This window comes from Coregonus clupeaformis, chromosome 7 (genome assembly GCF_020615455.1).
Source record: "Coregonus clupeaformis isolate EN_2021a chromosome 7, ASM2061545v1, whole genome shotgun sequence".
Lineage (NCBI taxonomy): Eukaryota > Metazoa > Chordata > Actinopteri > Salmoniformes > Salmonidae > Coregonus > Coregonus clupeaformis.
Genome location: NC_059198.1, coordinates 28,152,628 through 28,159,197, shown reverse-complemented (window position 1 = coordinate 28,159,197; position 6,570 = coordinate 28,152,628).

Below are 6,570 nucleotides of genomic sequence, written 5' to 3'. Positions count from 1 at the left end.
AACATCAGGGACAGACTGATATTCTGAAAAAGGTACAGGGATTGGACTGCTGAGGACTGGGGTAAAGTAATTTTCTCTGATGAATCCCCTTTCCGATTGTTTGGGGCATCCGGAAAAAAGCTTGTCCGGAGAAGACAAGGTGAGCACTACCATCAGTCATGTGTCATGCCAACAGTAAAGCATCCTGAGACCATTCATGTGTGGGGTTGCTTCTCAGCCAAGGGAGTGGGCTCACTCACAATTTTGCCTAAGAACACAGCCATGAATAAAGAATGGTACCAACACATCCTCCGAGAGCAACTTCTCCCAACCATCCAATAACAGTTTGGTGATGAACAATGCCTTTTCCAGCATGATGGAGCACCTTGCCATAAGGCAAAAGTGATAACTAAGTGGCTCGGGGAACAAAACATTGAAATGTTGGTTCCATGGCCAGGAAACTCCCCAGACCTTAATCCCATTGAGAACTTGTGGTCAATCCTCAAGAGGCGGGTGGACAAACAAAAACCCACAAATTCTGACAAACTCCAAGCATTGATTATGCAAGAATGGGCTGCCATCAGTCAGGATGTGGCCCAGAGGTTAATTGACAGCATGCCAGGGCGGATTACAGAGGTCTTGAAAAGAAGGGTCAACACTGCAAATATTGACTCTTTACATAAACTTAATGTAATTGTCAATAAAGGCCTTTAACACTTATGGAATGCTTGTAATTATACTTCAGTATACCATAGTAACATCTGACAAAAATATCTAAAAACACTGAAGCAGCAAACTTTGTGAAGACCAATACTTGTGTCATTCTCAAAACTTTTGACCACGACTGTACATTACTCACTATACAATCACAATCAACCTACTTGGCATTTATGATTATTATGATTATGGCAGTATTATGCTAATGAAATCCTACTGAAATCTTTTTAGCTTCATAGCGGTGTAATTTGTCTTGGTCTGCTTCCCTTTCAGAAAGATGCCTTTTGGTCAGTGATATTGTGTTTAGATTCAGATAGGGCTATGTAAACCATTGGTTCACATATACTGTATATCTGGTATCTGTTAATGTAAACTGTCATAGAGGTTACACTCCAGCGATAACTCTCCATCTATCCTGCTTACTTTACTGTCATCTCCTTCCTTCCTTTTTATATTTTCTCTCTTTCTACAGGCATGCTGAAGATCTCATAGTCACCCCTTTTGCTCAGGTAAGCACCAGCGCTGCAGTTTATTGATGAAGTAGCATACACTTCACATTGCCTGCATAAAGATAGAACAATTCAGTAAATAACTTGAAAGGGGCTAAAATTAGTATGTAGTGAATTTGTCTCACTCCCCTCTCTGCCCCTCTCCCCTCTTCCCCCTCTGCCCCACCACCCACCGTCCGTTCGTCCGTCCGTCCATCCCCCAGGTGTTGGCCAGTCTACGAACTGTAAGAAGCAACTTCACCATCCTCGCCAATGTCACGACACCCACTAACAAGTCAGTAGCATTCCGTCAGCCACATGACCCTTTCAACCCCTTTTAATGTGGTCACATCTCTCTTCTCTATCGAAGCCTGAATGATATCTTCTCACTGTGTCTGTATTGTAACTGTGCAGTCTGTCTCTTCATTGTCCTTATTCTCAGCGGAATATGAAGAGTTTATTTCCAAAACACTATATCAACTAATTTTTCACTTTTGTGTTTTTTCATCAGAAATGATTGCTTTTGGGTACCTTCATGTGTGTGTAAAATATTACTGTTCTCAGATTTTTTAATAATATATTTTAGATGTGTATGAAAATGTTTATTTTACAAAATGCTATATATCCATTGTTTAGCTGGAATGGAATGTTCATATCCTGCATATTTGACTGTGATATGTGGGTGTCTCACCTTGCTACTGTATCTTAAGATGAATGCCTCTGGATAAGAGCACCTGCCAAATGACTCAAATGTCAAATGCAAATGTTTTATATACAGATATCATATTACTGTATTTTGTATTTTTTTATTTTTTTTATTTAACCTTTATTTAACCAGGTAAGCCAGTTGAGAACAAGTTCTCATTTACAACTGCGACCTGGCCAAGATAAAGCAAAGCAGTGCGGTAAAAACAACAACACAGAGTTACATATGGAATAAACAAAACGTACAGTCAATAACACAATAGAAAATCTATATACAGTGTGTGCAAATGTAGTAAGTTATGGAGGCAAGGCAATAAATAGGTCATAGTGCAAAATAATTACAATTATAATTTAGTATTAACACTGGAGTGATAGATGTGCAGAAGATGATGTGCAAATATAGATACTGGGGTGCAAATGAGCAAAATAAATAACAATGTAAATAACAATATGGGGATGAGGTAGTTGGGTGGGCTAATTACAGATGGGCTGTGTACAGGTGCAGTGATCGGTAAGCTGCTCTGACAACTGATGCTTAAAGATAGTGAGGGAGATGTGTCTCCAGCTTCAGAGATTTATGCAGTTCGTTCCAGTCATTGGCAGCAGAGAACTGGAAGGAATGGCGACCAAAGGAGGTGTTGGCTTTGGGGATGACCAGTGAGATATACCTGCTGGAACGCATACTACGGGTGGGTGTTGCTATGGTGATCAATGAGCTAAGATAAGGCAGGGATTTGCCTAGAAGTGATTTATAGATGACCTGGAGCCAGTGGGTTTGGCGACGAATATGTAGTGAGGGCCAGCCAACAAGAGCGTACAGGTCACAATGGTGGGTAGTATATGGGGCTTTGGTGACAAAACGGATGGCACTGTGATAGACTACATCAAATTTGCTGAGTAGAGTGTTGGAAGCTATTTTGTAAATGACATCGCTGAAGTCATGGATCGGTAGGATAGTCAGTTTTACGAGGGCATGTTTAGCAGCATGAGTGAAGGAGGCTTTGTTGCGAAATAGGAAGCCGATTCTAGATTTAACTTTGGATTGGAGATGCTTAATGTGAGTCTGGAAGGAGAGTTTACGGTATAACCAGACACCTAGGTATTTGTAGTTGTCCACATATTCTAAGTCAGACCCGCCAAGAGTAGTGATTCTAGTCGGGCGGGTGCAAGCAGCGTTCGATTGAAGAGCATGCATTTAGTTTTACTAGCGTTTAAGAGCAGTTGGAGGCCACGGAAGGAGTGTTGTATGGCATTGAAGCTCGTTTGGAGATTTGTTAACACTGTGTCCAATGAAGGGCCAGATGTATGCAAAATGGTGTCGTCTGCGTAGAGGTGGACCTGAGAGTCACCAGCAGCAAGAGCGACATCATTGATATACACAGAATAGAGTCGGCCCGAGAATTGAACCCTGTGGCACCCCCATAGAGACTGCCAGAGGTCCAGACAACAGGCCCTCCGATTTGACACATTGAACTCTATCTGAGAAGTAGTTGGTGAACCAGGCGAGGCAGTCATTTGAGAAACCAAGGCTATTTAGTCGGCCAATAAGAATGCGGTGATTGACAGAGTCAAAAGCCTTGGCCAGGTCAATGAAGACGGCTGCACAGTACTGTCTTTTATCGATCGCGGTTATTATATCGTTTAGGACCTTGAGCGTGGCTGAGGTACACACATGACTCGGAAACCAGATTGCATAGCAGAAAAGGTACGGTGGGATTCGAAATGGTCGGTGATCTGTTTGTTAACTTGGCTTTCAAATACTTTCGAAAGGCAGGGCAGGATGGATATAGGTCTGTAACAGTTTGGATCTAGAATGTCACCCCCTTTGAAGAAGGGGATGACCGCGGCAGCTTTCCAATCTATGGGGATCTCAGACTATATGAAAGAGAGGTTGAACAGGCTGGTAATAGGGGTAATAGGGGGATATTGAATAATTATTATTATTATCGTTTATTTAAAAAATGTAGCTATTTGTTACATTTGACTTTGTAAAAGCTAGCAGTACTAGTTATTTCTCTGAGAATGAGGCAGATATATTTTATTATTTGTCTCTCTGAAATGAAACCATCAAGTGATAGATTTTAAACAAATACAGTTGAAGTCGGAAGTTTACATACACCTTAGCCAAATACATTTAAACTCAGTTTTTCACAATTCCTGACATTTAATCCTAGTAAAAAATTCCCTGTCTTAGGTCAGTTAGGATCACCACTTTATTTTAAGAATGTGAAATGTCAGAATAATAGTAGAGAGAATGATTTATTTCAGCTTTTATTTATTTCATCACATTCCCAGTGGGTCAGAAGTTCACATACACTCAATTAGTATTTAGTAGCATTGCCTTTAAATTGTTTAACTTTGGTCAAACATTTCGGGTAGCCTTCCACAAGCGTCCCACAATAAGTTGGGTGAATTTTGGCCCATTCCTCCTGACAGAGCTGGTGTAACTGAATCAGGTTTGTAGGCCTCCTTGCTCGCACACGCTTTTTCAGTTCTACACACAAATGTTCTATAGGATTGAGGTCAGGGCTTTGTGATGGCCACTCCAAAACCTTGACTTTGTTGTCCTTAAGCCATTTTGCCACAACTTTGGAAGTATGCTTTGGGCCATTGTCCATTTGGAAGACCCATTTGCGACCAAGCTTTAACTTCCTGACTGATGTCTTAAGATGTTGCTTCAATATATCCACATAATTTTCCTTCCTCATGATGCCATCTATTTTGTGAAGTGCACCAGTCCCTCCTGCAGCAAAGCACCCCCACAGCATGATGCTGCCACCCCCGTGCTTCACGGTTGAGATGGTGTTCTTCGGCTTGCAAGCAACCCCCTTTTTCCAAACATAACGATGGTCATTATGGCCAAACAGTTCTATTTTTGTTTCATCAGACCAGAGGACATTTCTCCAAAAACTACGAACTTTGTGCCCATGTGCAGTTGCAAACCGTAGTCTGGCTTTTTTATGGCGGTTTTGGAGCAGTGGCTTCTTCCTTGCTGAGCGGCCTTTCAGGTTATTTCGATATAGGACTCGTTTTACTGTTGATATAGATACTTTTGTACCTGTTTCATCTAAGAATCTTCACAAGGTCCTTTGCTGTTGTTCTGTGATTGATTTGCACTTTTCGCACCAAAGTACGTTCATCTCTAGGAGACAGAACGTGTCTCCTTCCTGAGCGGTATGAAGGCTGCGTGGTCCCATGGTGTTTATACTTACGTACCATTGTTTGGACAGATGAACGTGGTACCTTCAGGCGTTTGGAAATTGCTCCCAAGGATGAATCAGACTTGTGGAGGTCTACAATTATTTTTCTGAGGTCTTGGCTGATTTCTTTCGATTTTCCCATGATGTCAAGCAAAGAGGCACTGCGTTTGAAGGTAGGCCTTGAAATACATCCACAGGTACACCTCCAATTGACTCAAATTATGTCAATTAGCCTATCAGAAGCTTCTAAAGCCATGACATCATTTTCTGGAATTTTCCAAGCTGTTTAAAGGCACAGTCAACTTAGGGTATGTACACTTCTGAACCACTGGAATTGTGATACAGTGAATTATAAGTGAAATAATCTGTCTGTAAACAATTGTTGGAAACATTACTTGTGTCATGCACAAAGTAGATGTCCTAACCGACTTGCCAAAAGTATAGTTTGTTAGTGGTTGAAAAACGAGTTTTAATGACTCCAACCTAAGTGTATGTAAACTTCCAACTTCAACTGGACATGTCTGTCATTGTACAACTACATGCCATGATTAGATAGTGAAAAAACACCTATCTGTTTCATAATTTCGTTAAACAGTAAAAGATAATTTACCAACATTTCTGAAAATTGATATTTAGCGTTTTTGAATGAAACTCTTCATATGTAGTTTTAGTAAATATCTTCCTTATATTTTGTCATAACTTTGTGTCATATCAGTAGGCTATAATGTGGCAATACTCTCATCACATTGTGTCTTTATTGTGTTCTGCTGAGAACAGCATGTCCCCAATGGAAGTCCCTGACTGACTGACTGACTACCTGAAAGACTACCTGACTGACTGACTGCCTGAAAGACTACCTGACTGGCTGACTACCTGACTGACTGACAGACAGACAGACAGACAGACAGACAGACAGACATACTGACTGACAGACAGCCTGACTGGCTGACTACCTGACTGACTGACAGACAGACAGACAGACAGACAGACAGACAGACAGACATACTGACTGACAGACAGCCTGACTGGCTGACTACCTGACTGACTGACTGACTACCTGAAAGACTACCTGACTGGCTGACTACCTGACTGACAGACAGACAGACAGACAGACAGACAGACAGACAGACAGACATACTGACTGACAGACAGCCTGACTGGCTGACTACCTGACTGACTGACAGACAGACAGACAGACAGACAGACAGACAGACAGACATACTGACTGACAGACAGCCTGACTGACTGACTACCTGACTGACTGGGTATTCACAAGGATAGAAGTGGTCAATAATGCTAAATAAATCCTAGTTTGTAATGCAAGAAACAGGCAGAGCATGAGTTGGCAGGATTTTTAGCAGTACGTCAATATGAGCAGTAACAATGCACCATGGAATTATCTAGAGACATAATTAGTGTGAATGATGCCCTCAGCTCCAAACAGAATCCTCCCTCACTAGATTGCAAGTTGAACCACAATG